The sequence below is a fragment of the Panulirus ornatus genome, chromosome 4, assembly GCF_036320965.1.
Source record: "Panulirus ornatus isolate Po-2019 chromosome 4, ASM3632096v1, whole genome shotgun sequence".
NCBI lineage: Eukaryota > Metazoa > Arthropoda > Malacostraca > Decapoda > Palinuridae > Panulirus > Panulirus ornatus.
This window is the reverse complement of record NC_092227.1, coordinates 85,161,504-85,173,250: the sequence shown is the minus strand read 5'-3', so window position 1 is coordinate 85,173,250 and position 11,747 is coordinate 85,161,504. Positions and strand designations below refer to the sequence as shown.

The 11,747-nt window shown below is 43.7% G+C and overlaps 1 long non-coding RNA gene across 1 annotated transcript; it reads left to right on the top strand.

Annotated features, from left to right (window-relative positions):
* The first annotated feature begins 1,400 nt into the window (after nt 1–1,400).
* Nucleotides 1,401–7,010, top strand: LOC139746105 (uncharacterized). Its single transcript, XR_011712064.1, has 3 exons — nt 1,401–1,523; nt 2,873–2,944; nt 6,539–7,010. It is a non-coding gene; the product is annotated as an uncharacterized lncRNA (long non-coding RNA).
* The last annotated feature ends 4,737 nt before the right edge of the window (nt 7,011–11,747 follow it).

Below are 11,747 nucleotides of genomic sequence, written 5' to 3'. Positions count from 1 at the left end.
TATATACATATATATATATATATATATATATATATATATATATATATATATATATATATATATATATATATATATATACATATATATATATATATATATATATATATATATATATATATATATATATATATATATATATAAATATACATAATCCATACTTGCTGCCTTTATTCAATTCCGTCGCCACCCCGCCACACATGAAATGACGTCCCCCTCCACCCGCACGCGCGTGAGGTAGCGCTAGGAAAAGACAACAAAGGCCACATTCGTTCATACTCAGTCTCTAGCTGTCATGTATAATGCACCGAAACCACAGCTCCCTTTCCACATCCAGGCCCCACAAAACTTTCCACGGTTTACCCCAGACGCTTCACATGCCCTGGTTCAATCCATTGACAGCAGTCGACCCCGGTATACCACATCGTTCCAATTCACTCTATTCTTTGTACGCCTTTCACCGTCCTGCATATTCAGGCCACGGTCGCTCAAAATCTTTTTCACTCCATCCTTCCACTTCCAATGTGGTCTGCCACTTCTCGTTCCTTCCACCTCTGACACATATATCCTCTTTGTCAATCTTTCCTCACTCATTCTCTCCATGTGACCAAGCCATTTCAATACACCCTCTTCTGCTTTCTCAACCACACTCTTTTTATTTCCACACATCTCTCTTACCCTTTCATTACGTACTCGATCAAACCGCTTCACACCACATATTGTCCTCAAACATCTCAATTCCAACACATCCACTCTCCTCCACACAACCCTATCTATAGCCCACGCCTCGCAGCCATATAACATTGTTGGAACCACTATTCCTTCAAACATACCCATTTTTGCTCTCCGAGATAACGTTCTCGCCTTCCACACATTTTTCAACGCTCCCAGAACTTTCGCCCCCTCCCCCACCCTGTGACTCACCTCCGCTTCCATGTTTCCATCCGCTGCCAAATCCACTCCCAGATATCTAAAACACTTAACTTCCTCCAGTTTTTCTCCATTCAAACTTACATCTCGATTAACTTGTCCCTTAACACTACTGAACCTAATAACGTTGCTCTTATTCACATTTCCTCTCAAATTTCTCGTTTCACACACTTTTCCAAACTCAGTCACCAACTTCTGCATTTTCTCATACGAATCAGCCACTAGAGCTGTATCATCGGCGAACAACAATTGACTTCCCAGGCTCTCTCATCCACAACAAAATGCATACTCGCCCCTTTGTTCAAAACTCTTGCATTTACCTCCCAAACCACCACTCCCAATGAAATGTCTTCGTATATCAAACATTTTCTTGTACTGCGTTTCATGGATCTTCAGATGCATGAGGTATGTTGACAAGCGCAGTTGAAATCACAGCTGTGGTAAATTTCCCCAGCGGGCATCTCATTGACCCTGAGATGGTCGGAGTATATAAGGAGGTGGACGAGCCCCTCCACCTCACTCCGCAACTGCATCCTTTCCAGCCAGCCAGGCACTACTATACAGCCGACCAGTCACTGTTCTCAGTACCTCTGTAGGTAAGTAGTTCTCCGTAAGTAGTTGTCCGGCCACATAAATGTCTTTTTATTCCGTGTCATTTAAATCCCCAAGGCCAAACAGCTGTAACTAGATCTGTTGGGAGGCAGCTAAGGATGAAGAGGAACTCAGAAGGTTTTCTTTCATTAAGAGAGAAAAATGAGAGTTTAAGAATGAGTCTCCTGAGACCATTAGAGCAGGGGAAAATGTTCTCGATAACATATAGAACACATTAAGTAATAGAAGAAATAACTAGCAACGGAACACTGGATCCTTTCAAGTTGTCTGTAATAAGTGTAAACCTTTGCTGATTCTGAACACCTGTATCAAAGGTTGAACGATAGTGTCAGAGGAAGGTGTGGCAGCAAGCATTCTGACTGAGAGAGCAGGCCATGTGATGCTGAAATGGTTCGTGTAAATGGAGAGGATGAGTGAAAAGCGACTGACGAAGAGGAAGGAGAGAGGTGATCGGAAAACCAAAGAAAGTCTTGGAAGGATGGAGAAAAGGAGGTTTTAGGACCTTCCGTAGCAATGATATGTATCATATGTTCACATTGTGTGTGTGTGTGTGTGTGTGTGTGTGTGTGTGTGTGTGTGTGTGTGTGCGTGTGTGGGTGTGTGTTTCTTTCTGAGGGGTAGTGGGGGTGTGTGGAGGAGGAATTACGCTCGACAGAATGAATGGTGTACTTATTTAGAGACATTAATTGCGGAGAGGATGAGTGAGAGATAGATAGATAAGTAGATCATAGATAGATAGACAGACAGAAAGGTAGATAATAGATAGACAGACAGATAGATAGATAGATGGAAGAGAGAGAGAGAGAGAGAGAGAGAGAGAGAGAGAGAGAGAGAGAGAGAGAGAGAGAGAGAGAGAGAGAGAGAGAGAGAGAGAGGCCAACCATCCAATCAACCAACCACTCTTCCAACCAACCATTCAATCAACCAACCATCTAACCAACCAACCAACCAACCATCCAATCAACCATCCAACCGACCAAACCAACCCGATATACCCCTTCCCCCCCTCACCCCAACCTCACAGGGAACCCTTCTCAAGTCACCGAGGTGAAGGTTCATCGTATATGTCACTATGGCAAAGTTAGCATTTATTACATGTCAGGAGAAGGTTCATCGCATGTTTCACTATAGCAAAGTTAGCATTTATTACATGTCAGGAGAAGGTTCATCGCATGTTTCACTATAGCAAAGTTAGCATTTATTACATGTCAGGAGAAGGTTCATCGCATGTTTCACTATAGCAAAGTTAGCATCTATTACATGTTGCTGCTTTAACAGTCAGTGTGATCTTTTCATCTTGCGGGAGATGCTAATATACGTTCTGTCTCAACAGCTTTGTGCAAGATGGACACCAAGACGACTATCATGCTCATGATGCTTCTGGTTGCTGCCATTTCGGTGCAAGGTGAGTGGTGGTGAGGGAGAGGAGGAGGAGGAGTGGTGGGGTGTGTGTGTGTTCGTCTGAGAGATCATCATGAGTCATTATGAGTGTGTGGTAAGTGAGTCTGAGGCATCATGGTGGAGTACCCGAGTGAATGATGGGTGATATCAATGCCCCGTGGGATGATACACGAGTGCACGGGGAGTGTGATATCATCCGTAAGGGAGGGAGGGGAGACTAAAAAGCAAGGCTACATGGCGAGTCTACACGGGCGCTCTGGTTCATAAGCGGAGCGAAGGTCAAGGAGGAGGGAGCTGCTGCACCATTTCCCTCACACCCCATCCCACCTCTAGAGGGTACCTTTCGCGACAAGTTGTGCTCGTCTTTAAGAATATCTTGTGTAAATACGCCCAGAATACAAGGGGGAGAAAATATCCCGAGTTCGAGATGATTGCGGCATGGGCAAGCTACGAGGGAAGTGGCGTTTCTCGTCGCTGGCTAGAAAACAGAAAACGGAGACTTGTTGAATGTGTAAGTCTATTGAGGTTCATTACTGTTTAACAGTTTAGGGTAAACCCTGTCTGACAGTTCAGGATGAACGCTATTCCACAGTTTAGGGTAAACTCCATTTAAACAGTTTAGGGTAAACCCTGTCTGACAGTTCAGGATGAACGCTATTCCACAGTTCAGGGTAAACTCCATTTAAACAGTTTAGGGTAAACCCTGTCTGACAGTCTAGGGTTTACATCATTTAACAAGTCAAGGGTATACCCTACTTCACCGCTTTATAGTACACCTTATCTAAAAGTCTAAGGTAGGATTTAGCAACCAGAAAACATCCTTTCAGAAATAGACAGAGTGAAACTAGATACAACGGCAGGCCCTAGTGAATAATAATAATAATAATAATAATAATAATAATAATAATAATGATAATAATAATAATAATAATAATAATAATATTAATAATAATAATAATAATAATATTGAAAATAATAATAATAATAATAATAATTATGATAATAATAATAATAATAATAATAATAATAATAATAATAATAATAATAATAATAAAAGAGACGAAAAATGACATAGTTATCCCCTTGACTGCCCTTTCAGTAAATTAATTCCCAACCAGAAAAGTTTCAGATCTTCAGATGAATGGAAGTTTGCTAATGCAACGCCGTTATTCAGAAAATGGAAATAAGTCACTACCCGGGGAATTACAGTCCTATTAGCTTAATGTTTTATAATATATTAAACTTAACGCAAACCATCATTCGAGATAGGATTGTAAACCATTTAGAGGACCACCACTTTGCTAGAAGAATATTTCGGTTTTCGACGAAACCGCTTATGTCCAACAAATCCGCCGATTTCTTTTATAACTGACATTTATGACGAAAGTAAAGGAGTTGATGATATCTTTCTAGATCTTCGAAAAGATTTCGATAAGGCTCCTCATCAAAGGTTCCAAGCGTCCGAAAACAAGCTTAGAGCGCTGACCTGGGCGACTGTTGTTATTTAATTTCGACTTACCAACTCATTACTTTATGATCTATTTACTCGTCAGTATTACTAATTGACATAACATATATCTGAGGGAGAAATTTGATTTAGTAAATTAGTTTCGATTCACTTTACCTGGTAATCATTTGAAATACAACGATGTTATTCGGACATGCTGCATTCAGCCAATCATCACCAACCTGTCGAGTGAATCTTCGCCTCGATGAAAAAGAAAAAAAGAAAAAAAAAATTACGGAATACAGTAGTCTTAGGCAATAGGATCCCTGAGGGAGGTCCTGCTTAAAAGTCCTAGCTCTTCATATTACTTGGTCCTTTGATATATATATATATATATATATATATATATATATATCATACAAACCTCCAACAGCCAGGATCGACCCTGGGACCCCTGTACAAAAGGCGGGAGCGTTACTGCTAGGCTATGACCACCACTACTATGTTAATGGCTGTTCGAATACTATGTACTTAAATACACTTCGTCTTACGTTGGTGAACAACGGGTCCTACACCGGTCATTTCGATCCTGGCTGTTGGAGGTTTGTATGTTCTATGAAGGTGCGCGATCATACGCACTTTGTTCGTATTCATCTACCTCCGCGTTGTGCAGACGAAGTGTATTCGAGTACATAGTATTCATTAGGTAGGATGGTGATGTCACTAGGTAGGACGGTGATGTCACTAGGTAGGATGGTGATGTTAGTAGGTAGGACGGTGATGTCACTAGGTAGGATGGTAATGTCAGTAGGTAGGACGGTGATGTCACTAGGTAGGATGGTGATGTTAGTAGGTAGGATGGTGATGTCACTAGGTAGGATGGTGATGTCAGTAGGTAGGACGGTGATGTCACTAGGTAGGATGGTAATGTCAGTAGGTAGGACGGTGGTGTCACTAGGTAGGATGGTGATGTCAGTAGGTAGGACGGTGATGTCACTAGGTAGGATGGTAATGTCAGTAGGTAGGACGGTGATGTCACTAGGTAGGATGGTAATGTCAGTAGGTCGGACGGTGGTGTCACCAGGTAGGATGGTGATGTCAGTAGGTAGGACGGTGGTGTCACTAGGTAGGATGGTGATGTTAGTAGGTAGGACGGTGGTGTCACTAGGTAGGATGGTGATGTCAGTAGGTAGGACGGTGATGTCACTAGGTAGGATGGTAATGTTAGCAGGTAGGACGGTGATGTCACTAGGTAGGATGGTAATGTCAGTAGGTAGGACGGTGATGTCACTAGGTAGGATGGTAATGTTAGTAGGTAGGACGGTGATGTCACTAGGTAGGATGGTGATGTCACTAGGTAGGATGGTGATGTCACTAGGTAGGATGGTGATGTCACTAGGTAGGACGGTGATGTCACTAGGTAGGATGGTGATGTCACTAGATAGGACGGTGATGTCACTAGGTAGGATGGTAATGTCAGTAGGTAGGACGGTGGTGTCACTAGGTAGGATGGTAATGTCAGTAGGTAGGACGGTGGTGTCACTAGGTAGGATGGTAATGTCAGTAGGTAGGATGGTGATGTCACTAGGTAGGATGGTGATGTTAGTAGGTAGGACGGTGGTGTCACTAGGTAGGATGGTGATGTTAGTAGGTAGGATGGTGATGTCAGTAGGTAGGACGGTGATGTCACTAGGTAGGATGGTAATGTCAGTAGGTAGGACGGTGATGTCACTAGGTAGGATGGTGATGTTAGCAGGTAGGACGGTGATGTCACTAGGTAGGATGGTGATGTCAGTAGGTAGGACGGTGGTGTCACTAGGTAGGATGGTAATGTCACTAGATAGGACGGTGGTGTCACTAGGTAGGATGGTAATGTCAGTAGGTAGGACGGTGGTGTCACCAGGTAGGATGGTGATGTCAGTAGGTAGGACGGTGGTGTCACTAGGTAGGATGGTGATGTTAGTAGGTAGGACGGTGGTGTCACTAGGTAGGATGGTGATGTCAGCAAGTAGGAGGGTGGTGTCACAAGATGGGTTTTCGGCGTTCCAACCTTCTGGACTGTGTGAGTCCTCTACAGATATGAACCACCTCGCCGCCTTAACCTTACAGACAACACATTGTTAATGACTCTCTTTCCTATTTCCATTTCAGAAGCTGCTGGAGGACTCAACGTTCACTTTGTCAAATCCTGCTCTTTCGCACACGGCACTTGTAAGAATCCACGCTATTGCAACGGCGTCATTAATAGAAGACTTGCTTGCCGTTCTGGTGTTTGCTGCATTAGCGCTTATGGTTAGAAACAGGAGAATCAAAGGTGTCACAAGAGAGGAGGAGCCAACATGGCTCACTGCGAGGACACAGACATTCTTGGTTCCTCTCTGAACGATCAACTTGGCTACTGTTGGATGCGAGATACTGCAACATCTGTCTACTCAAGAAATCTTACTAGTCTTGCTTACTTCCAGTTAATGATAATGATGATAATCATCATGTCTGTTGCTGTCATATCTAATGGAACCCCAATATATATCTCTGTCACTCTTTTTGTCATTCTTAGTCGTAGTGGATTGTCTAGCATTCAGTTTAAGTCTTCAGCATGTTAGTAAAAAGTTTTACTGATGCCTGATATCGTTTTCTTATGAAACTCCTCAGCACAAAAAAATATATCTGGTCAAATAATAAAGGAACCACATTTGACTTTCCACAGGATTTCGGGTAAAGTCTGTCTCTTCAACCTTAAGTTGAACTTACTTAAGGAGAGGTTGCTTCCATGAACTAATGTCCGTTAACTTAAGCAAACTTTGTCTCATTAACTTGAATAGAGTTTGTCTCCACAAAGTTAAGTAGACTTTGTCTTCATTAAGTAAAGTTTGTCTTCCATGGAGTTACATTGAATTCATCTACGTAAACTTAAGTACATCCTGGCTCCACAAACTTAAATGGACCTTGTCTCATTAACTTGAATAGGTTTTGTCTCCAGCTACTTAAGTTGGTTTTCTTTCTGCCATAAACGTAGGTAGAGTTTGACTCATTAAGTCAAGTTTGTCTACACAAAGTAAAGTAGCTTTTGATCTCCACAAACTCAAAAAAGACTTACTTTCTACAAACTTTAGCAGATTTCGTCTCCACAAACTTAAGCAGAGTTTGTCTCCATTAACCTAGAGTTTGTTTCCATTAACTTAAAGTAGAGTTTGTTTCAATTAACTTAAGTAGAGTTTGTCTCCATTCACTTAAAGAGCGCTCGTCTCCATTAAGTAGCGTTTTGTCTCCATCACTTAAGTAGAGCTCGTTTCCATTAAGTAGAGTTTGTCGCCACGAACTTAAGTAGAGTTTGTCCTTATTCACTTGATCTCCAAAAACTTAGTAAAGTTTGTCTCCGTGATCTCAAAAAGAATCTGTCTCAACAACTTGATTTCATTGTCATAGAACTTAGGTAGAGTCTGTCGCCACAATCGAAATATAATAAGAAAATAAATAACAATGTAACCAATGGTTGTCACTTGAGTGATGTTTGTATCCACAACTTATATAGGGTTGGACTCTACAGACTTGAGTCAGATTTTCCTCCAAGAGACTTCAAATCCCATCAAACAATTTAAGAGTCTTGCAGACAAACGTATATAAACAAAGCTGGCTTAGACATACTTAGGTGAAGTTTGTCACTGGAAGTTTTGTTTGCCCACACAAACTTCAGCCCCTTAAATCTCATAGCTTGCCTCCACGAACTTAAGTAAATTTGCCTCCACAAACTTACATGTGGAGTTTGCCTCGATAAACTTACATGTGGAGTTTTCCTCGACAAACTTACATGTGGAGTTTGCCTCCACAAAATTAAATGTGGAGTTTGCCTCCACAAACCTAAATGTGGAGTTTGCCATCACAAACTTAAATGTGGAGTTTGCTTCCAGAAACTTACATGTGGAGTTTGCCACCACAAATGTGGACAGCACATTACTGTAAGCTTTACTTACCGTAACCTGAACTTTACCCATACTACAGCTCAAGCTCTGTTAACCCCCCAGCTTGAGTCTTACCTCAGCTCCACCAACTTGGGGACGTACGTGAGGTTGAATCCTGCCGTCCACTATGGTCTCTTGAAGTGCCCAGGGGCAGGCAGACCCTCCCGTGGTACACCCTCTCCCCTGGAGCAGCAGGTGACCGGAGGGAGGGAAGGAGAGTGGAACCAGGAGGAGGGGAGGAGAGTGGGAGCCGCGAGGAGGGGGATGAGAGTGGGGCCAGGAGAAGGGGAAGGTTGTGGGGCCAGAATGAGGGGAGGATAGTAGGGGTGGGGAACATCCTGGGGGTGAGGGAGGAAGGGAAGCGTCACGACTGGAGGGTCTGTCAGCCTGCCTTTCTCACCACAACACAGGTGAACCACACACACAGACACACAGCCACGGCAGTGTGGCGCTCTGCCACAGCCTGACACGACTGGAGGAATGTGTTATGCCACAAGACCGACGCCACTGGAGGCGTCTGTTATGTCGTATCCTCACACAACTGTAAGAGTCTTATGTCGTAAGATCACACGACTGAATATACCATATGGGTGAATACCATCACATGACCCGCTCGTCTCACATCCCTCGCAGCCCCTTGGGAGCCACGTTTTGAGACGCACGACGTCTACTGCTGCTGACGACGGACGTAGACGTCTCCTGCTGCTGACGACGGACGAAGACGTCTCCTGCTGTTGACAACGGACGTAGACGTCTGCTGCTGTTGACGACGGACGTAGACATCTACTGTTGACGACGAACGTAGACGTCTGCTGTTGCTGACAAGGGACGTAGACGTCTGCTGCTGCTGCTGACGACGGACGTAGACGTCTACTGCCGATGACGACGGATGTAGACGTCTGCTGCTGCTGACGACGGACGTAGACGTCTGCTGCTGTTGATGACGGACGTAGACGTCTGCTGCTGCTGACGACGGACGTAGACGTCTGCTGCTGTTGACGACGGACGTAGACGTCTGCTGCTGCTGACGACGGATGTAGACGTCTGCTGTTGCTGACGACGGACGTAGACGTCTGCTGCTGACGACGGACGTGGACATCTTCTGCTGCTGACAACGGACGTAGACGTCTGCTAAAGTTGACGATGGACGTAGACGTCTGCTGCTGCTGCTGCTGCTGCTGACGTAAGACGTAGACGTCGTCTGCTGTTGACCTGGTTGTTAGTCAGTCAGTGATGCGTCTATACAGTGAACACCTGTGACTCAATATCCACAGGTAAATTAACTGTCTAACCATTTCATCTCAACTTCTCTCAATTTATACACCTCCAGCCATTGCTCCACTAGTCCGGTTGGACAAGGTCCACGTTGCTTGTAAAGGTATCATAACATCGTTATTATGATTACATTTTGGGAATTTCAATTCCGTAAACATTTGGCTGAGGACTGTACGCCACTTTCAGAGGAAATGATGCAAGCCAGAGCTGGCTGGATACATTATGACTGTTCCTGTTGTATATCTTGGTAAAACCAAGAGGCAAAATGTACTGAGATATTGTATCAGTAAACACGAGAAGGCCGAGTAAGGAAGCCGTATATCTCCAGTAACTACCAAAGTTAGGGTCGGTTATAATATGGAATACTTCAAGGGTGTAACAAGGAAAGGTTCGAAGTCAAAGTTCTGGTCTTTACGACCGGTCGTAAACAGCAGGAGCCTCGCGGCCTGGGGGTGTTCACGCGATCTCCCCTCCAAACACACACACACACACACACACACCCAAGCACACACAGAGTACCCCCCCCCCCCCCTCCATACCTCCACAACAACAGCCCCACCGGTGACATGTACAAAGCTAGAGGTACAGACAGGTCGAATCTCGGAGTTTCAAAATCCCCCGAGAAGTTAAGATAGAGCGAGGAAGTCGAATCCCAGAGGCTCATATAGCTCAAATCCAAGAGGGTCAGAGCCCTAAAGGTCCAGTTACGTCGAACCGTAGATGGTTTAGAGTCCCAGAGATTCAGAGTGGTCGAATCCCTGAGACTGAGCTAGGACGAACCTAGATTTCCAGATAGGTCGAATCCATGAGATTAAGATCTCTTAGAGGCTCAGTTAAGTCAAGTCCTGGAGATTCAAAAAGTTATAAGCTTAGTCCTGACCAAAATAGTTTGTTTCGAAACTGCTACGCAACATTATACCTATACTATTACAAGGTCTTTATCCCAGATGTTTCGCAATATTCTACATTTGATGTGATACTGTATCGAAACAGTTGCGAGACTAATTTTCGTGTTTCCCCAGATGTTTCGCAATATTCTACATTTGATGTGACACTGTATCGAAACAGTTGCGAGACAGGTATTTCCGTTTCCTGCCTCCCATCGAAAATGGGAAACAAGATACGAAATTTCTCTGTGTGGACGTGTTTGGCAACCAGAGATCGTGATTTTTGACCAGTAGACAATGAACTCGTCACCTGAGCTGTTACAGTTTGCTGGTGAGACTAAACACATAATGACAGAAATCAGAATGTTAATGACGGAATACAACAGGTATTGGTATTGTTAAATCACATATAGGTTATTAATGCAAAGTTATCAAGTATGAAACGCAGAGATCCATGGGTATCTTAACACCACGTCGCTGCGCGATTTCGACCATGGGATATATGCATAGTGAGAGTGTTTGTGGTCTTACAAATTATCTTCAACATCTGAAGAAGGTGTTAAAGATTTTTCGGTTGGTGGATGTAACTCACGTTTAACTGCCTCAATGACCCCCCTTGGCAGTTTGATTGGCCTAAAGCCCAAACAACCATCCAACCAATCAACCAAACAACGAATCGACTGTTGAATATCTTCACGCATTTGCATTCACCTATCAACCCCATCAATATTCCATTACATCTACTGCTTCCGCCTCTCTGGAGTGTTTCTCTTCCCCGTGACTCCCACCATAATCAAATGTCATGCCAGTATCGCCAAATCATAATGTTTCTAATGGTTCATCGGCAGAGCAACATTCGTATCCAATATTGTGTGTGAATGTTTAGAAATTATAATCGAGCCGGTGGTGAAGTTTTGCAGTACATTGTACTGAGATCTACTGTGTCTGCTTGACGTAACCTACTGCATTACGTAATATAAATGCATCCGTTTTTAATCACTCACATTATGAACTATGCTACATTCTGTGTATCTTATAAAAAACAAACACTTACCCTAACAAATTCCTTCTGGGACTTACTAAGAGCTCCACACGCCTCTGGAACCATGGCTGATAATGACTGCTTCGATATCGCGTCCACCATCAGGCTGGTGGACGAGTCCCCACTGTCCAAGGCTGGTGAGTTTCCACTGGCCAAGGCTGGTAAATGAGTCCCCACTGGCCAAGACTGGTAGATGA